Source organism: Scyliorhinus torazame, chromosome 15 (genome assembly GCF_047496885.1).
Source record: "Scyliorhinus torazame isolate Kashiwa2021f chromosome 15, sScyTor2.1, whole genome shotgun sequence".
Taxonomy (NCBI): domain Eukaryota; kingdom Metazoa; phylum Chordata; class Chondrichthyes; order Carcharhiniformes; family Scyliorhinidae; genus Scyliorhinus; species Scyliorhinus torazame.
Genome location: NC_092721.1, coordinates 66175141 through 66197010, shown reverse-complemented (window position 1 = coordinate 66197010; position 21870 = coordinate 66175141). Strand labels below are relative to the sequence as shown.

Sequence of the window (21870 nt, the reverse complement as noted above, 5' to 3'; positions counted from 1 at the left end):
AGAGTGGCGTAGATGTTTACAAATATGGTTCCAGGGATAGATACATTAGTTATAAGGATAGATTGGAGGGGATTAGGATATAAGGATAGATTGGATTGTTCTCCTTGGAGAGAAGAAGGCTGAGAGTTGATTTGAAGGAGATGGTCAAAATCATGAGGCGACAGGACAGGGTAGATGGAGAGAAACTGTTGCCACATGTAAAAGGGTTGAGAGTGAGAGGGCACAGATTTAAAGTGATTTTCAAAAGAAGCAAATGTGATGGGAAAAAAAACTAAGTACCAAGCCATAATGCTCATTCGGAGAGCTGGTGCAGATGCGATGGCCGTCTGTGTAACAATTCTGTGGTTCTGTAATTTAGTGATAAGTTGCTATGAACTTTCCTGACACTGTATATTAGTCTTTTGATGCCTGGACAGCAAGTTACACTTCCTGAACATTTTGTCTACACTTCAGCAATCTGGACTCTCACTTCTTCATTCAGGAAAGTCACTTTAGCAGCTCATTAGCTGCTTGAGAATCATGAAACTGACATAATGACAAATGAATCCTGGTTTGCCAATTTTCGGACATATGTTGTAGTTTGTACTGAATTTACTCTGAAATAACATATCACTGCCCACATCAATGTCTGGGACATTTTGCACTATCACAAACATGACGTCAGTGGTCGCTTTGAAATTCAGCAAGTCTGTCTTGAGCAACCTAAATTGAAGAGGGCAAAATTAGTTGGTGTTTTGTAGCAACAATTTAACAACTCAGTAGTTTCAAGACATTTCAATGAAAAGGATGAAGTATCAATTAAAGGGGTAGTTTCATGATCTTGACTCCCAACAGGAAGCCATGCTCCCAGGAAATGACTCAGAGACAGGACTAGAGGATTGGAGCCATGATTCTTCGACACAAGTCTTCCAGGAGCACAGAATCACACGTTAAACTACAAGTACATCAACAGATCATTTAAAATTACAGCATTCATCTCAAAAAAACAATATTTTCCCTGTCTCTTGTAAAAGAGGCTTTGATTGTCTAGTTTCTATAGAAGGAGTGTTCCTCTGTGCAACTATTCCCATCTGTACTCTGGTAAATACCACAAGCCCAACAAGGGACAAGTTCATCTGAAGAAAACAATGAAACGTCTCCACAGTAATCTGACCCAGTGAGGTCTGCATGCAGCTTTCTTAACAAATAGAATGCCAGCCTGACAGTGAAGCACCATTTATTAGGCGTTAAAAGTCTTCTGTTCAAAACATCAAACAGCACAGTCACTGTCAATCACATTTAAGGTTACGCTTTGCTTCATCATGTCAAAATTACTATAAAGTTCTCAAGTATTTCAACACATGTGAAACTTTAAGTCCTGTCTAGTTGGTGATTTGGAGTTAAGCCAGACTAGTGTAGTTATTCTTTGTTCTCAGGTTTCCAGTGTTTCATTGTGAGACAGCTTCCCTGCAGCTCATTGACTTGTGAATATCTGAAAAATAAATTAGCATGAAGACCCCATTGTTGATGGTGAATGTTGACAACAGCTTAAGACTAAACTGAGTATTTCTCAGTTCCATTTTTATTAAAATCGTTATTCATTTGTCTAACGGTGGATAGAAGGCTTGGCTATGGCTCCTTATGCTAATGGTATTTTCATGGCTTTGAAAACTGTGAGAAGTTCAAAGCTTGACCTTTTAACAAAGGGATATTGGAGAAATATATAGAACTGTTCCTTTCTTCATTCACACCGTCTTGCTGATGTTACTTGGCATGTCATAATGTTAGGATAGGCAATTAATTCAGTGGAGTTAATATTGTGCAATGGATTTTCTTGCTTTTTGCACATAAATACTGTAATCAAAATTTTACTCCACCAATGTGCAAAAATAAATTCTCTGACCACTGTTTCACACTTCAGCCTCCTGGCTTGTTCCATTGCATAAACCTTTTTTCCTCACTATCTTGCCGTCAATTATATAAGCAGTTGACTCCACTAGTAAAAAAATGTTTCTCATTGTCCGTAACCAAAGGTGAAAATCATCTTTTTAATTTTATTGGTAGGTTTTCAACTGTGGTGAAGAGCATGAGCAAGTATTCCAACATCATGACTCAGCTGTTATGAACTCTAGCAGCAACATATTACGGTTCGGATTTTCAGACATTTTAAATGATCCACTTTATACTGAGCGACATCGAGAAGGAACAGGACATGAAGGAAAGGTCGCCATATCAAATGTGTAATGTCCCACTTGAATCTGAAGACAGAACATAGAACATGCAGTGCAGAAGGAGGCCATTCGGCCCATCGAGTCTGCACCGATTCCACCCTATCCCCCTAACCCAATAATCCGTCCTAACCTTTTAGGTCACTAAGGGCAATTTATCATGGCCAATCCACCTAACCTGCACGTCTTTGGACTGTGGGAGGAAACCGGAGCACCTGGAGGAAACCCACGCAGACACGGGGAGACCGTACAGACTCCGCACAGACAGTGACCCAGCGGGGAATCGAACCTGGGACCCTGGCGCTGTGAAGCCACAGTGCTATCCACTTGTGCTACCGTGCTGCCCAATTTTTATCTTTCTTTTTATCATTTTATCTTCCCCAATGCCTCACCTTGCTGGATGACATTGCAAATATTTTTCTTTCCTGAAGTGCTGTTAGCAAACTACTTCTTAAAAACTACTCTCGATCGCTCTGTCTTCACAAGTTACCACTCTATATTCAATCTCCTTTCTGTCTCCAAAGTTCTTAAATATCATTGTTGTCTGCAAAATCCATGCGCATCTTTCCCACAACTTTATGAACTTCTAAAGAGTGGCACTCAATGTCGGGATTGTACTCTGCTCCTTTTTAATTACCTTAGTTGGATTTGGAATTGTTTATTGTCACGTGTACCGAGGTACAGTGAAAAGTATTGCTCCTGCGTACAGTCCAGACAGATCATTCCGTACATGAAAAAAAAACATAGGACATACATAAATACACAATGTAAATACAAGGTAAATGCGTCGGGTGAAGCATACAAGTGTGTAGTACTACTCAGTAGTGAAGATGTGTGAAGAAATCAGATCAATCCATAAGGGAGTCATTCAGGAGTCTGGGAACAGCGGGGAAGAAGATGTTTTTTAATCTATTCTGCATGTTCTCAGAATTTTTCAAAAATAAATTTAGAGTACCCAATTAATTTTTTCCAATTAAGGGGCAATTTAGCGTGGCCAATCCACCTACCCTGCACATCTTTGGGTTGTGGGGCGAAACCCATGCAAACACGGGAAGAATATGCAAACTCCACACAGACAATGACTCAGAGCGAGATCAAATTTGGGACCTTAGCGCCGTGAGGCAGCACTGCTAACCACTGCGGCACTGTGCTGCCAGGTATTCTCAGACTTTTGTATCTCCTGCCCGTTGGAAGACGTTGAAAGAGTGACTAAGCCGGGTGGGAGGGGTCTTTGATTATGCTGCCCGCTTTCCACAGGCAGCGAGAGCTGTACACAGAGTCAATGGATGGGAGGCGGATTCGTGGGACCGACTGGGCTGTGTTCACGACTCTCTGTAGTTTCTTACCATCTTTGGACGAGCAGTTGCATACCAGGCTGTGATGCAGCCAGATAAGATGCCTTCTATGGTGCATCTGTAAAAGCTGGTAAGAGTCAATGTGGACATGCTGAATTTCCTTAGTCTCCTGAGAAAGAGTAGGCATTGTTGTGCTCTGTTGGTCGTAGTGTCGACGTGGGTGGACCAGGACAGATTGTTGGTGATTTGTACACCTAGGAATTTGAAGCTGTCAACCATCTCCACTTCAGCACCATTGATGCAGACAGGGGTGTGTACGATACTTTGCTTCCTGAAGTCAATGACCAGCTCTTTAGTTTTGCTGACATTGTTGTCATTACATCACTCCACTATCTCCCTCCTGCAATCTGACTCATTGTTGTTCGAGATCTGACCCACTACGGCTGTGTCATCAGTAAACTTGCAGATGTGGTTCTCAGCCTTGTGGGGTCCCAATGTTGAGGACTAGCGTGGAGGAGGTATTGCTGTTTATCCTTACTAATTGTAGTCTCTAGGTCAGGAAGTCGAGGATCCAGTTGCAGAGAGAAGCGCCAAGTCCTAGGTTTTGGAGCTTTGATGTGAGCTTCGCTGGGATTATGGTGTTGAAGGTAGAGCTGTAGTCAATGAATAGGAGTCTGGTGTAGGAATCCTTGTTGTCGAAATGTTCCAAGGATGAGTGTTGGGTCAGGGAGATGGCATCTGCTGTGGGACCATTTGGTATGCGAATTGCAGTGGATCAAGGCATTCTGGGAGTTACACATTTCTGATCTGAAATTCCATTCCTGCCCTAGTGAGAAATGTACAGTGCAGCAGCTCCAGAATCCTTTCAGTGCAAAGCAACAGCATTGGGGTAAGCGAAGGCGTGTCCACTTTTTACGGCAGTAGCTGCAGTAAAGCAGGTAAGTTTAAAGTTCCAAGCAACTTTGAAAAGCCAGAGAGAAGGAATGTGTAAAGTAATTGGGTGAAGGGTTCGGGTGGGGTGTTAGATTTGTTGGGGGGAGGTGGGACAAGTGGTCAGTGGTATTGGGTGGGTCGGGTGGGGGGTTCAGCCACGGATTGCGGGATAGTCTGGGGATGAGAAGTTCTGGTGATGGGAAAACTGCTGCCCCAAAGCGCCAGGGACCCGGGTTCAATTTGGCCTCGGGTGACTATCTGTGTGGAGTTTGCACATTCTTCACATGTCTGCGTGGGTATCTTCCAGGTGCTCAGGTTTCCTCCCACAGCCCAAAGATGTGCAGGTTAGGTGGATTGGACATGCTAAATTGCCCCTTAGTGTCCAAAAGGTTGGGTGGGGTTCCGGGGATAGGGTGGAGGCCTGACTCCAAGTGGCGTGCTCTTTCAGAGGGTTAGTGCAGATCTGATGGGCTGAATGGCCTCCTTCTGCACTGTTGGGTTTCTATGATGGTCGGGCTGTTTGGGAGTGGGAGATTCTTGGGGTTTTGGGATGTTGATCAGGAGGGTAGTTGAGGTGTCAGGTGGTGAGAGGTGTTGGGAGAGTAGTAGAGATGGTAGAGTACATAAGAACATAAGAACATAAGAACTAGGAGCAGGAGTAGGCCATCTGGCCCCTCGAGCCTGCTCCACCATTTAATGAGATCATGGCTGATTTTTTGTGGACTCAGTTCCACTTTCCGGCCCGAACACCATACCCCTTAATCCCTTTATTCTTCAAAAAACTATCTATCTTTATCTTAAAAACATTTAATGAAGGAGCCTCTACTGCTTCACTGGGCAAGGAATTCCATAGATTCACAACCCTTTGGGTGAAGAAGTTCCTCCTAAACTCAGTCCTAAATCTACTTCCCCTTATTTTGAGGCTATGCCCCCTAGTTCTGCTTTCACCCGCCAGTGGAAACAACCTGCCCGCATCTATCCTATCTATTCCCTTCATAATCTTATATGTTTCTATAAGATCCCCCCTCATCCTTCTAAATTCCAACGAGTACAGTCCCAGTCTACTCAACCTCTCCTCGTAATCCAACCCCTTCAGCTCTGGGATTAACCTAGTGAATCTCCTCTGCACACCCTCCAGTGCCAGTACGTCCTTTCTCAAGTAAGGAGACCAAAACTGAACACAATACTCCAGGTGTGGCCTCACTAACACCTTATACAATTGCAGCATAACCTCCCTAGTCTTAAACTCCATCCCTCTAGCAATGAAGGACAAAATTCCATTTGCCTTCTTAATCACCTGTTGCACCTGAAAACCAACTTTCTGCGACTCATGCACTAGCACACCCAGATCTCTCTGCACAGCAGCATGTTTTAATATTTTATCATTTAAATAATAATCCCTTTTGCTGTTATTCCTACCAAAATGGATAACCTCACATTTGTCAACATTGTATTCCATCTGCCAGACCCTAGCCCATTCACTTAGCCTATTCAAATCCCTCTGCAGACTTCCAGTATCCTCTGCACTTTTTGCTTTACCACTTATCTTAGTGTCGTCTGCAAACTTGGACACATTGCCCTTGGTCCCCAACTCCAAATCATCTATGTAAATTATGAACAGTTGTGGGCCCAACACTGATCCCTGAGGGACACCACTAGCTACTGATTGCCAACCAGAGAAACACCCATTAATCCCCACTCTTTGCTTTCTATTAACTAACCAATCCTCTATCCATGCTACTACTTTCCCCTTAATGCCATGCATCTTTATCTTATGCAACAACCTTTTGTGTGGCACCTTGTCAAAGGCTTTCTGGAAATCCAGATATACCACATCCATTGGCTCCCCGTTATCTACCGCACTGTTAATGTCCTCAAAAAATTCCACTAAATTAGTTAGGCACGACCTGCCCTTTATGAACCCATGCTGCATCTGTCCAATGGGACAATTTCCTTCCAGATGCCTCGCTATTTCTTCCTTGATGATAGATTCCAGCATCTTCCCTACTACCGAAGTTAAGCTCACTGGCATATAATTACCCACTTTCTGCCTACCTCCTTTTTTAAACAGTGGTGTCACGTTTGCTAATTTCCAATCCGCCGGGACCACCCCAGAGTCTAGTGAATTTTGGTAAATTATCATTAGTGCATTTGCAATTTCCCTAGCCATCACTTTTAGCACTCTGGGATGCATTCCATCAGGGCCAGGAGACTTGTCTATCTTTAGCCCCATTAGCTTGCCCATCACTACCTCCTTGGTGATATCAATCCTCTCAATGTCCTCACCTGTCATAGCCTCATTTCCATCAGTCACTGGCATGTTATTTGTGTCTTCCACTGTGAAGACCGACCCAAAAAACCTGTTCAGTTCCTCAGCCATTTCCTCATCTCCCATTATTAAATCTCCCTTCTCATCCTCTAAAGGACCTTAGCCACTCTTTTTTGTTTTATGTATTTGTAGAAACTTTTACAATCTGTTTTTATATTTTGAGCAAGTTTACTCTCATAATCTATCTTACTCTTCTTTATAGCTTTTTTAGTAGCTTTCTGTTGCCCCCTAAAGATTCCCCAGTCCTCTAGTCTCCCACTGATCTTTGCTACTTTGTATGTTTTTTCCTTCAATTTGATACTCTCCCTTATTTCCTTAGATATCCACGGTCGATTTTCCCTCTTTTTACCGTCCTTCCTTTTTGTTGGTATAAACCTTTGCTGGGCACTGTGAAAAATCTCTCGGAAGGTTCTCCACTGTTCCTCAACTGTTTCACCATAACGTCTTTGCTCCCAGTCTACCTTAGCTAGTTCTTCTCTCATCCCATTGTAATCTCCTTTGTTTAAGCACAAACCACTAGTGCTTGATTTTACCTTCTCACCCTCCATCTGTATTTTAAATTCCACCATACTGTGATCGCTCCTTCCGAGAGGATCCCTAACTATGAGATCCTGAATCAATCCTGTCTCATTACACAGGACCAGATCTAGGACCGCTTGTTCCCTCGTAGGTTCCATTACATACTGTTCGAGGAAACTATCGCGGATACATTCTATAAACTCCTCCTCAAGGCTGCCTTGACTGACCTGGTTAAACCAATCAACATGTAGATTAAAATCCCCCATGATAACTGCTGTACCATTTCTACATGCATCTGTTATTTCTTTGTTTATTGCCTGCCCCACCATAATGTTACTATTTAGTGGCCTATAGATTACTCCTATCAGTGACTTTTTCGCCTTACTATTCCTGATTTCCACCCAAATGGATTCAACCTTATCCTCCATAGCACCGATGTCATCCTTTACTGTTGCCCGGATGTCATCCTTAAATAACAGAGCTACACAACCTCCCTTACCATCCACTCTGTCCTTCCGAACAGTTTGATACCCTCGGATATTTAGCTCCCAGTCGTGACCATCCTTTAACCATGTTTCAGTAATGGCCACTAAATCATAGTCATTCACGATGATTTGCGCCATCAACTAGTTTACCTTATTCCGAATACTACGAGCATTCAGGTAAAGTACACTTATGTTGGCTTTTTTACCTCTGTTCTTAATCTTAACACCTCGATCAGTAACCTCTCCTAAGTTATATTTCCTCTTAACCTTTCTCCTAATTTTCCTTGTCGTCGAACCCATATCTTCCTGTAACAACCTGCCGCGTTGCTTACCATTAATGTTTTCACTTCCCGTTTTATTTCTTTTAGTATTCCTGGTCCTATTCATTGAGCTCCCCTCAGTCACTGTACCTTGTACTGTCGCCCTTTTTGATTTTTGACTATGGCTTCTCTGCCTTACACTTTCCCCCTTACTGCCTTTTATTTCTGTCCCTGTTTTACTACCTTCCAACTTCCTGCATCGGTTCCCATCCCCATGCCACATTAGTTTAAACTCTCCCCAACAGCTCTAGCTCCCCCTAGGACATCGGTTCCAGTCCTGCCCAGGTGCAGACCGTCCGGTTTGTACTGATCCCACCTCCCCCAGAATCGGTTCCAATGTCGCAGGAATTTGAATCCCTCCCTCTTGCACCATCTCTCGAGCCACGTATTCATCCTCTCTATCCTGACATTCCTACTCTGACTAGCTCGTGGCACTGGTAGCAATCCTGAGATTACTACCTTTGAGGTCCTACTTTTTAGTTTAACTCCTAGCTCCCTAAATTCAGCTTGTAGGACCTCGTCCCGTTTTTTACCTATATCGTTGGTGCCTATGTGCACCACGACAGCTGGCTGTTCGCCCTCCCCCCCCAGAATGTCCTGCAGCCGCTCCGAGACATCCTTGACCCTTGCACCAGGGAGGCAACATACCATCCTGGAGTCTCGATTGCGTCCGCAGAACCGCCTGTCTATTCCCCTTACAATTGAGTTCCCTATCACTATAGCCCTGCCATTCTTCTTCCTGCCCTGCTGCGCAGCAGAGCCAGCCACGGTGCCATGAACCTGGCTGCTGCTGCCTTCCCTTGGTGAGCCATCTCCCTCAACAGTATCCAAAGCGGTATATCTGTTTTGCAGGGAGATGACCGCAGAGGACACCTGCACTGCCTTCCTACTCTTGCTCTGTCTTTTGGTCACCCATTTACTATCTCCCTCAGTACCTTTCACCTGCGGTGTGACTAACTCGCTAAATGTGCTATCCACGATGTCCTCAGCATCGCGGATGCTCCAAAGTGAGTCCACCCGCAGCTCCAGAGCCGTCAAGCGGTCTAACAGGAGCTGCAACTGGACACACTTCATGCACGTGAAGGAGCCAGGGACAGTGGACGTGTCCCTAAGCTCCCATATCGCACACGAGGAGCATGACACGGGTCTGAGATCTCCTGCCACGTCTTAAACCTTCGGTTAACTTCAACAATTTCAATTTCCCCCCCAAAAAATTTAAATTAATAAATAAATAAACAATGAAGAAAAAAATAAATAAATATACCAATGAAAAGAAACAGAAAAACAGAAACACTACTTACCAGTCACAAAAAGCACTTCCTCCCCACCCAGCTTCGAATTCCCACCTCGATTCAAATTCCCAAACTCACTCTTTGCTGTCTCATTCCTGGCTGTCTTCTCTCTGGCTCACTGGGAGAACTCACTGGGAGTGAGTTTACACGTGGCTCTTTTTGGACTGTCCAGAATTGACTCCCCTCCCCCACCTGCTTTTAGATCAAAGTAGATTAAATTGACTGACACTTAACTGCCAACCAGTTATGTGAGTGGGTGGGGCAGCCCTTGTTAACCTACACTGCACAATACCAGCTTAATATAAATTAATTTAAACTCCTGAAATTTAAAAGGAGCTGCCTTACTGATTCAATTTAATTCAATTCAATTCCCACCTCGATTCAAATTCCCAAACTCACTCTTTGCTGTCTCACTCTGGCTGTCTTCTCTGTCTCACTGGGAGAACTCACTCTCCCAGTGAGTAGGTGGGGGTCTAGTAGGGGAGGGGGTTGTCATCTAGAAATGGGCTTTGTTTAGAGGGGCCCATTGTAGGGGTGGAGGCAGATTCAATACTTTAGTTTTCCAGGAGTTAGAGATAGTTTTAATTCTTCTAAAGGTTCCATGGTAACTATTCTGCGAAGACAAATTGGAACCAACCAAAGTCACGGATTTAAATTGAAGTATCAGATAGATCCCAGCTCAGAGTAATTGTCCATTGGAAGTTTAAACTTCCTGGGAAATTCCTGTGCAGTCCTTGAATTTTGGAGGGGGGGGGAGGTGTGTTTGTCCCAGAGCAAATTCTGGGGTACCTCCCATGTATGACGCCCCCCAGGGACCAGAAGTTCTGATCTCATGTTAAAGTCTCTAAAAGAATTCCGCCTTTGTCACATCACTGGAACAACCTTGATCAGTATCATAAATTATATCCTCTGTCGTAGAGGACATCCTTCTCAATCTATTTGCAGCTTATGCACACCAACCCTCTCCAACCCTTCTCCTCCGCTGTCCAGCAAGTGGGAGTGCCCTCACTTCTGTCCCACTCTAATGGCAGAGTGTTTCCAACAATCTTCCTTCTATCACATTAGTTCTAGTGTTCCCCAAGGATCACTCCTTTGCAATCTCCTTTTCCTAATCAACATGCTGAACCATAGCAACATCACTGTGTTTCAATTGCCATAAACTTAGTATCATTGTCACTGAGTCAATCACCCCTCCCCAGCCACTGTCTCATGTTGAAATTGTAATTTTCTATTTAACCCGGGATGAATTTAAGACCCTCTGTCCTTGCCACAAAGATCTCCTCTTTTCCAAAATAACACGTGTCTCCACCCTTTTATCAAACCATCTTCTGTTGAAACCCTTTTCAATGCCATTAACACATTTTGTATTCTTGTCTGGGATCTCCCACCCTCCATAAATCCAGATTTAAATCCACTGCCCATCTCATATCCCACACCAATCCTCTGCACCTATCACCCCAGTGCTTGTTGCTGCACGTTGGCTCGTGATACCCTCCTGAACGATAAAACCTCATAATTCTGTTACAAATACAGTCATGCCTTCTTCCTTCCCTTTCCCAACAACCTTCCTGTGCTCCTCTTACTCCATCAGATTTTTCCCTCCCTGTCTCCACCTCTCCAGCAGGCTTACGATGAAAGAACCCAGAGACCTGTTATTCAACTGGGGCTAAGCATTGGGCCCGATCCTCAACAGTTCTCCCACTGTCAGGACCTCAGCTGACACAGCTGGAATGTGTTTGTGAAGTGATCACCAAATTTCCCCCTGATTCTAAGCAGGAACCCAAGAAAACCTGCATGTTGGAGGAATATAGAGAGGCAGATGATGGCGCATCTTCGATTTTTAATTAGGTCTTCCTCAAAGGTGAAGTCATCTTTTTGCATTATTGGCTTTGACCTTCTCAGCCTGTGGTGATGACCTGCAGTGGAGAACAATAAGGAGGATATTAATGAGCAGCTCAGTGTATCAGGAAACCCCAGTTTTACTTGTGTCTTTGCATTGACAACGTGCAACACCACCTTGAAAACATTTTCACTTTGCTGACTGGTGAATCCAGCCTTGCCATCGTCAAGAGACCAACCTTCCTGTTCACCCTCAATCTCCAAAACATCCTGCTCTTTGCCTGCCAAAACATCTGAATTAAATAGTAGTTGGGGAGTGAAGTACATTGATAGGAATAGAAGATCAAAGTGGGTGAAATTACAGATGGAAGGAAGTGTGAGGGAGTCAAAGAAGATAAAGTTACAAATGAAAGTGGTTAGTGATGGAGGACAACTGATGGAAGGTTCTGAGAAGAATGGAGGATGTAAATTGCTCAAAATGGCCTGTTTTCAAACTGTCACCAATTCTCCCTTTCTGAAGAAACTGCATGCTTTCAAAGACAGGGGGCTGGGTTCTTCATCAGCCGCAGCAGAGTTCCTGATGTGGCGGAGAATCCAGCGTCAGGCAAAAAACAAAATGGGTGCTCATTCCGATGCTCCAGTCCCCCACTGGCGGCGGCATCAATAATAATCTTTATTATTGTCACAAGTACAGGTGACGAATGTGATATAAAATAGTTACTTTAGAGATACTAGTTAATGTAATGTAGAAATAAGCCACTTTGATTCTGGCAGTTAGGGACAAAGGGGTTTGAGACCGCATGGAAAAAGCAGGAAGAGGTGTGTCTATGAGAGTGATGCTGCATTGATAGGGGCCAGAGAAAGGGATTGGAAGTGAGCCAATCAGAATAGATCAAACAGGTCAGGAGGGACATAGGCTGACCTATGTCCGTCGAGTATGTGAAACTTGATACCATTTGAATTGATTTTACAGAGATCCCTTTGTCTCTTTGTTCAGTCGTTTTTCTGGAGCTTAAGAGGCTGGATGTCTCTTATGTTTCTGTAAGATGAATTAAGCTTGCAAGCTAAATAAATAACTTCTTTTTACGTGCGAATCCATCTCAATTTTTATTGAGGCCAGACTGACAGAGAAAGAAATTTGGGGATCAACATTTGGTGCCGAAAACCGGGATTTCTCAGGGCGATCCTGATCCAACTGCAAAATCAGAATTAGATTGATTATGAACAGGAGGATGGGGAACAAAGGGCCCTCAATGTAGAACTGGAAAACGACCGCGCATTGATTGTTCCCCTCTTCTTATCGTCTGATTAGTCTGGTCACTCGCGGTTGGCACAGAAAGACCGCCTCGACGAAATCACAGGTCAGTCTGGGGATAAGCATTTTAATTGATGGGATTTCATAGAGTTAATTCGGCTGGGGCAGGCTGTACTGTTGATGTAACATTTAAAATATAAATGGTTCAACTTTATTTGTGAGTTAATTCGGCTGGGGTAGGCTGTACTGTTGATGTAACATTTAAAATATAAATGGTTCAACTTTATTTGTGAGTTAATTTGGTTGGGTTACGTTATGAGAGGTAGATGTAACATTTGAAATTGAAAAATGGTTCACCTCTATATGTCTGTGTGTTAAAAATATAGTTGATTAAGCTAAAAAAAATTATTTGGACTGTAGTGGCGAACAAACGCAGTTCCAAGGACTAGTTGAGATTATGGGAAATTCCTTGGATAGCACAAATGATCCAGGCATGCCACTGCAAATATTATGTGATAAGTATCCGGACAAAGCGAAGGACTTTAGAAAATTGTCAGCACAGTTAAGAACTAAAATGGGAGATGAATGGCCACTGGGGGGAACCAAAGACCTAGAAATGGTTAAGAAAATCCAGGGACAAATATGGAAAAAACATCAAGGTATGAAAACTAAAGAATTAATTGGATTATGGAGGCAATATTGTCAAGAGGAAAAAGATAAGATTATGTTGTCCAGCTGGCAGGATAACGCCCTTAAAATGGGGATTTCAATTAGTGAACAGGGTAACCTAAAAACATTACAGATCTTGAAAAAGGAATGTGCATTTAAAAAAAGAGCAAATAGAGACAGGAAGGACCCGGGTCACACAAGAGGTGAACTAGGTAGTTCAATGGCTGGCCTTGAATTGACAGAAGAAGAAAAATTCAATAATTCGGAAAAGTCAGTAAAATTTCCGTCTGCACCCATAGTATGGTCTGCGCTCATTCCAGAACCACCAGAGTACAATAATATATACCCAGCCATTGCTCCCCAGATTTCAAATATGCCAGAAACTCAAGCCCTTTTGGGTGATAGTGTGGGTCCTGATTTACCAACTTCACAACCGAAAGAGCAAAAGGAACTCTGTCCCACAAGCCCAGTTAGCTCTAGGACAAGATCTCGGACAGCGAGAGAGGGGCTTGAAGCTCACCAGAAACAATTAAGCATATCACCTAAGTCTCCCCAAACTAAGGAGAAATCACAAGATTTGGGAACAAAGAAAGCTGAAACAACTTCGGTTGAAGAGAAAGAACTCCCCCTAGTGACAGGGAGAGACGTTGAAGTCTTGGAACAACCAGGGGAAATAGCTAGAGTGCCCCCTGGTGACATTCGGAGACAGTTACCGATTAGGAAGATGCGAAACCCCGATCCAGGGACTGCGGCAGCGAACCCCACAATAGACGTTTACTTCCCATGGACACCCAGTGAGATGATGGCTATTATGGCTACAATCCCAGATAGAAAAGAATCTCCTGCTGCCTTCGTGGATTCATTGAGAACTACCATCTCAATTTATCAAGCTGATTCAAGGGACCTCTGGGCCCTAGTCCAGCAGATTTTAACCCCAGCAGAGTACCGCAATTATCTTAACCACCTGAATTATGCTAGTCATGCCGCACTCCAGCAGGCCTATGTGTTAGACGACGATAGAAGGACACAGATCTTGAATGCGTTGAATAGCACATTTCAAAGGCCCATAAATCTTTCTGTTATCTTAGACCTAAAACCTAAGAAGACTGAAGAGCCAGAGGAATTTCTGGAGCGTTTTAATGAAATCTACCGGGGGCAGTCAGGCGATTTGCTGTATCAAAATGGTCAGAATTCCCCTCAATACTGTGCTATGTTAATGCATTGCCTACCACCTTCTGTGGTTACTGCTGTGAAATGTAATAACATGAATTGGACAGAGAACGACCCTTCCCAGATGGCAAGGGCAGTCAGATTTTACTGGGAGGAGGGTGTAGGCCAAGAAGGAGGCTCAGTTACAAAGGTTAAGACTGAGTATGTAATGAAAAAGGATGATCTGCGACCCCAACAAGCGGCAGAAATGGTAGTTTACCAGCAGGAGCCCCAATATAGTGACTTTGGGTGGGTGGATCAGCGAAGAGGAGGATACCAAACCCACCCAAAGGGACCCTCACCCCATTTTTATGGCCCACCGAATGAATCAACAGCTCTACAACCGCAGCCCCCTCTGAGGGGCCATTGGTCTACTGGAAGACGAGGCCGGGGCAAAAATAGAGGGAGCAATGCATGTTTTAATTGCGGCCGTGTAGATCACTGGCAACAGGAATGCCCCTTTAAAAGACAGACAGTAGAAGGAGATTATTCGACCCAAAGGAGAGGGTACCCACCAAGGGGAGGACAGATGAGATACACTGACTTCTCCCAGGAAAACCCTTTCCCAACACAGGATTGACTAGCTAATTTAGCCATAAGGACTCTCCAATCCAACAGGGAACCTATTATCTCTCTGCAGATAGGAGATCAACGTCACTCATTTGTAATCGACACGGGGCAGCTATGTCTTCTGTGCAATCAACACTTAAATTACCAATATCCGACCACACGCAGCAATTATCAGGGTTCCAAGGACAGGTGTGTGAGTATCCTATTTCTGAACCTGTGACAGTCACTTACGAGAATACGTCTGCAGAACATCAGTTTGTAGTGACTACTGGATTGGACTGTAACTTGTTGGCCCGGGATTTACTGTGTATCTTCCAGCTACAGCTAGAATGCGGAGATGAGGGGGTAACGGTTACATCATGGAGGATGAGACAACAGTGCTATATTTCTATCAGCCCCCAGTGGTGGACGTTAGACGTTGAACAGTCACTGCATCACGTTACCCTGGCCTATGACAGAACTGGACGAAACAGGGAGTTGGAGGACAAATACCGGCCATTACTTGAGACCGAATGGCCAGTCAAGGTTACAGCCACAGTCATGGGAAAAGAAGGTACAGCCGATTTTGTTACAATATCACCACATTTATGGCCACAGTCAGCTTCGGTAAGCCCTCATATTACACGTCAGGTCCATGACCAGTACCATGCCAGGGATATGGGGCGAATGGTCAGGAGGGCAGTGGATCATTCAGATCCAACAGACTACGCACTTCAAGTCATGCCAGACGGCACTACCATAAAATATTTTGAGGTCCCTGAAACGATTAACACTCGACTGCAGCATCACAGGGGACATGATGTGTTGGAATATGTCAATCCACAGGTCTGGGCGCAATACCCATCACAAGTGGGAAAGACAAATGTTACACCTATCAAGGTAATGATTAAGGATCATGCAAAGCTACGTTCCATTCGGCAATACCCCCTGAAATCTCAAGCTGCTCCATCAATAGATAAATTAATTCAAGAACTGTTGAAACAGGGTATTTTGGTCCCTTGCCAATCAGAATGCAATACCCCAATACTTGCTGTGCCTAAACCAGCCAAACCAGACCAGTACCCATTAGTACAGGATTTACGTTCAATTAATGCCATCGCACAGCCGTTACATGCTCTCGTCCCTAACCCTGCCCACATACTGGCTCAAATTCCAGCTCAAGCCCGGGTCTTCGCCGTAATTGACCTTCAGCACGCCTTCTTTGCCCTCCCACTTGCGACTGAAAGTCAATATTTGTTTGCCTTCACTTACAATGGACAGCAGTATACCTGGACCCGACTGCCACAGGGGTTCGTCAATTCACCTACACTCTTCTCCAGATGTCTGCAGACCCAACTCCAGGCCTTGACATTGGAGCATGGTTCCACTCTAGTGCAGTATGTAGATGACATATTGGTGGCAAGTCCTGACGAGTCCAGTAATAGGGATGATGTGATCCAATTATTGAACCACCTATCCTCGTTGGGTTATGTTGTTTCACAAGCAAAGGTCTTGGTGGCTCAGAGAAAAGTTAAGTTCTTAGGAGTTTTACTTACAGCCACAGCAAGAAGTCTCGAACCCAGTAGGATTGAACCAATATGCCAATTCCCCGCCCCTACAATAGCCAAGGAGGTTCGTCATTGGCTGGGTATGGTGAATTATTGTCGGCAGTGGATACCAAACATCGCTGTCTATACAAAGCTGCTGACACCTTACACGAGTAAAGAGGGAAATTTTACTCTCACCACCGAGGCACTCGAGGCCTTTCGTTGCCTGAAGCAGGCCTTGCTACAAGCACCGGCCCTTGGTAGGCCCCTATACGACCGACCATTCCAGATATACTGTACTGTTCTGGAAGGATGTTCAACAGCGGTACTCACCCAGCAACATGGGGACAAGCACCGGCCCGTAGCATATTACTCTTCCAAACTCGACCCAGTGGCGTTGGGCCACCCTGTTTGCACCCAGATCTTGGCAGCGATATACAATAGTTTGCAGGCTGCTGCCAACATCACTCTCCAACAGGATATTACGGTGTATAGCTCCCACTCGGTAATCGCACTATTGGGGCAACTGCAGACTCAGCATCTTACCGCAGCTCGTCAGAATAGGTATGAGATATACCTTTTGAACAATCCATGTCTGACATTTAAATATTGTACCACTATCAATCCAGCCTGTTTTCTTAGCGGTCCCCCTGTCCATGAGGATGCGCCTGGTCACGACTGTTTAGCCTTGATTCAGGAAACTACAACAATAAGGGACGATCTGAGTGATATTCCGTTAGAACAACCTGACATGATTATGTATGTTGATGGCAGTGCATTAGTAAGCTCCACTGGCCGGAGACTGTCCGGTTATGCAATCATAGATCAGGATGGTCTGATTTTAGAAGCGGCAGCTTTCCAGACCCCTTACTCAGCACAACAAGCCGAACTTTTTGCCCTCACCCGTGCATGTATACTTGGGGGAGATCGCCGGGTAAATATCTACACTGACTCCCGATATGCTTTCGGGGTAGTTCATGACTTCGGACAACTCTGGAAGAATAGGGGATTCCTTACCTCGGCAGGCACAGAAATATCCAACCCGGGTTTAGTTAATGACCTACTGCAGGCCCTCCTTCTGCCAGCGCAGATTTCCGTTATTAAATGCGCTGCCCACACGAATGGTACAACCCCAGTTGACGTTGGTAATGAACGAGCAGATCATGCAGCGCGCACAGCCGCACAAATTCAGCAAGTGATGGTGCCTAAAATGTTAAGTCAGACTAAACGATCTACTATAAATATGTCTGCTTCTGACAAGTCAATGCCAACCATCCAAGACATCATAAGGTTACAGGAGGACGCTCCTGAGAGTGATAAACAAATGTGGAAACGGTTAGGTTGTACATATGATTCTGTTTCCTCTTTATGGACCACGCCTGCACATCAGACTTGTATGTCTGATGTGCTGGCTTTATGGGTCATTGAATGTGTACACTTTGCAACTCATTGTGGGGCTCGAGGGACTAGTGATTTGTTGCTGGACACTTGGTGGCACCCTAAAATGCAGGGGTTGGCCCAAAGTATCAGTAATCGGTGTTTGATTTGTCAGCAATATAACACCGGAAAAGGTATCCCTTGTGGGAAGGGGCAAACCCCGTTGCCCAGTGGTCCCTTTGAGACGCTCCAAATGGATTACATTGAGTTGGAAAGGTGTCAATGTTACAAATATGTTTTAGTCATTGTGGATGTGTTCAGCAGATGGGTGGAGGCGTATCCGACTATCGATAATAAAGCTGCTACTGTGGTTAAAGTCTTGATGAGGGAAATCATTCCCCGGTACGGTATACCAGCTCAGTTAAGTTCTGATAATGGGCCTCATTTTATTGGACAAATTAACAAGGAGTTTTGCTCCCAGTTGGGCATACGCCAGCAGTTACACTGTGCTTACAGGCCGCAGGCGGCCGGGTTGGTTGAGAGACACAATCAGACCCTCAAAACTAAATTGGCTAAATTAAGAGCAGACACGGGACTGACATGGCTTAAGTTGCTCCCCGTTGCCCTCTTCCAGCTGTGGGTTACACCTGCGGGACCAGCCCGGCTCTCTCCCGCCGAGATTCTTTATGGCAGGCCTCTTAGAACTCCTTGGAGCCTGCAGGTTCCCAGACGGGTTCAGTTTCATCAGATGACTGAAGAAATGACCACCTATGTTCTAGCCCTTACGCAAGTGCTCAAGGAACTCCATGGCCAAGTCCGCGCGGCTCACCAGCCATTGCCCCCAGTACCTAGCTCACTTTCAGTCCAGCCCGGTAGTTATGTCATGGTCAAAAATTGGACTAGGAAGGGGTCGGAGCCGCGATGGGACGGGCCCTTCCAAGTTCTCCTTACCACCCCCACAGCAGTTAAAGTGGAGGGGCGAAGTGCTTGGGTCCACCTACATCACTGTAAATTGAGTCCATCTCCACTTCTGTAAAAGGTCGGATACTAACCTGCCTCCCTTCTCCAGTGCTATTTTACAGGTGTGGAGCATGATGGAGTGGCTACGCATCGTCTGTCTGATATTTGGCCTCACTTCGCTTGGCGTGTTATTGGCGATGGACATGGAAAAGGGGAATATTATGTATCTGTGTAGCCCCAACCAATCTACAGGGATACATCACCTATGCAAAGGTGATGTCTTCGCTGCCCCCATATACGAGGACATGGTATCGACTCATGGAAGGTCATCAAAGTTAAGGAGAATGCAGGAGTCATGAAGCAGCTGCACCGGTCCCGGCGATGGGAAGGGAACATTATATGGACATTGCCTTGTTTTTGGAATACATGTAAATTTGATTTTGGATGTGTTAAAAGTGGTATAATAAAGATAAAATCAGGCTGTCAGAAGAGTGTAGGAAGAGGCTATGAGAAAGAGAAAGGGACTAGAGAGAGGACGGGGCGTATGAGAAGGGAAGTACAGCTGTAACGTAGGTTACCGGGAGATACACTTAAGTTAATTAAAGGCCAAACTGAGGAAAACCCGGGTAGTATGAATCTCTTCTACCAGATTTACCACCGTCTGTATGGCCAGGGACGGGTTGTCTGCTACCCAAACCCCGCAGCGGTGTCTAGGTTATTTTCTGTTTCACCGCTTTGGGGCACTCCCCAAACGGTGGTTCATTGTCAGCATTCCGAGCCACTGCCCGAGCAAGTCACTCTTCCTTACGATCCGGGTTCAGCACCACCGGCTATTTGCCTTCCCCTTCCTCGGGATAATTCCCATTCACAGTACGATAGGCTGCGACGGTGGAGGGCGTACATACCTAGCCACTTCACTCCCAATAGGGATTCCCGGTCGTACGAGAATTGCTTCAGCAGTGAAGGATATGGCTGTTTGCTGGTAGAGGTGGACACAAATATAACATGTCTGTTTCCCACCTGTACGGACAGGCGGTGCCATATCACCCAGGCGTCTGGCCAATGCGTTTGTTACAACACCACTTGCGTTCCATTGAACGCCGGCCTCCAGCTCCTCTGTGGCTGGGCGAATGTCTCTCATATCACTGTTGGGACTAGGGCTTTCCGCATTGCTGGGCGGCCCGAATGGGCATTTCAAAGTTGGATAAACTGGGCTACTGGGAGGTCCTTACGCAACCGATATGCTGATTGTGATGCTAGTCTCCACACGGAACAAGGATACTACTTTTTATTTAATGGTACAGCGACCAACGTTTTGTCACCCCCATTTCCCCGCCGAATTGCTATAGGGACTCTAGTCCCTACCACAGTCCCCTGCCCTTCGGCGTGGAACCTGCATAATCAGTTAGCACGCCGGGCAGTCTCTGCTGAATTTTGCGAGAACTGGAAAAAACCTCAGGTTCTTGCACCCAACCGGGGCCACTCAGCCGGGTGGGGCATTCTGAGCGTATTGACACTGGGAGGTGTGGGGGGTTCCTTGGCTGTCAGTGATCGGAATTATTTTATTTGCGGCCTTACCATCTTGGGAAATGAAACCTTGGGAGCCCTCAGGGCAATAACTAAGGAGTTGTCTCAGCTACGGTTGTTTGCAATGCAGAACCGGTATGCTCTTGACTATCTTCTGGCCCGTGAGGGTGGGGTATGCGCCATAGTACAGGGCAAGTGTATCATGGGAGTTCAGGACTTGACCGCTAACATCACTAAATTTATGGATCGCATACGGGATCACTTGGACGGGATGCAGGATCCTGGCTCTTGGGGTAACTGGGGATTTGGAGGATGGAAGGACTGGTTGATAAATATGGCCATGTATCTAGTGGTAGCTATCGGCTGCATCTTTGTGGGCCTGGCCATCCTTAAATGTGTGATGGGTAGAATGCGGGGTGCACTGGATCAGATCACCGCCCCAATCACCGAGAAAAAAAATTTAACTGTTAAAATCCATGAGGGTGAGGCAGATGAAGGGGGGCTAAGACAGGAATTGGAAATGCAGCGACGGATCTTTTTAGATGAGGAACCGTAGCTATGGATTGGATAGTTCGGTTATCATGGAATGATAAAAGGAGGGAATGACGAATGTGATATAAAATAGTTACTTTAGAGATACTAGTTAATGTAATGTAGAAATAAGCCACTTTGATTCTGGCAGTTAGGGACAAAGGGGTTTGAGACCGCATGGAAAAAGCAGGAAGAGGTGTGTCTATGAGAGTGATGCTGCATTGATAGGGGCCAGAGAAAGGGATTGGAAGTGAGCCAATCAGAATAGATCAAACAGGTCAGGAGGGACATAGGCTGACCGATGTCCGTCGAGTATGTGAAACTTGATACCATTTGAATTGATTTTACAGAGATCCCTTTGTCTCTTTGTTCAGTCGTTTTTCTGGAGCTTAAGAGGCTGGATGTCTCTTATGTTTCTGTAAGATGAATTAAGCTTGCAAGCTAAATAAATAACTTCTTTTTACGTGCGAATCCATCTCAACTTTTATTGAGGCCAGACTGACAGAGAAAGAAATTTGGGGATCAACACAGGAGGGAGAAAAATCACTTGGTTGCAAGGTGTACCGAAAACAACCTCTCTCTAAATGTTAGAAAAAACAAGGAACTGATCATCGATTTCAGGAAGCGTAGCATGACACATACTCCTGTCTGCATCAATGGCTCCGAAGTAGAGATGGTCGATAGCTTTAAGTTCCTGGGGTCACCATCACCAGTCTGTCCTGGTCCACTCATGTTGATGCAACAGTCAAGAAAGCCCCACAACGTCTCTACTTCCTACGGAAGCTAAAGAAATTTGGCATGTCTGCATCGACTCTCACAACTTCTACAGATGTGCGATAGAGAGCATCCTATCTGGCTGATTCACAGCCTGGTATGGCAACTGGTCGGTCCAAGATCGCAAGAAACTTCAGAGTGTGGTGAACTCAGCCCAATGCATCACTCAAGCTCGCCACCCCCACATTGATTCTGTATACACCTTCCGCTGCTTCAGGAAGGCAGACAACATTATCAGCGACCCCTCCCACCC

At 45.2% G+C, this 21870-nt stretch overlaps 1 long non-coding RNA gene across 1 annotated transcript in view; it reads right to left on the bottom strand.

Moving 5' to 3' along the window:
- Positions 1-1199: 1199 nt before the first annotated feature.
- The window catches only part of LOC140391398 (uncharacterized), a 150731-nt gene continuing 130060 nt past the window's right edge, over positions 1200-21870 (bottom strand). The window contains exons 2-4 of the long non-coding RNA XR_011935042.1: positions 11171-11296; positions 2845-2906; positions 1200-1471 (exon numbers count right to left, since the gene is read on the bottom strand). This is a non-coding gene — a long non-coding RNA (uncharacterized lncRNA). The remainder of the gene's footprint in view (positions 1472-2844; positions 2907-11170; positions 11297-21870) is intronic.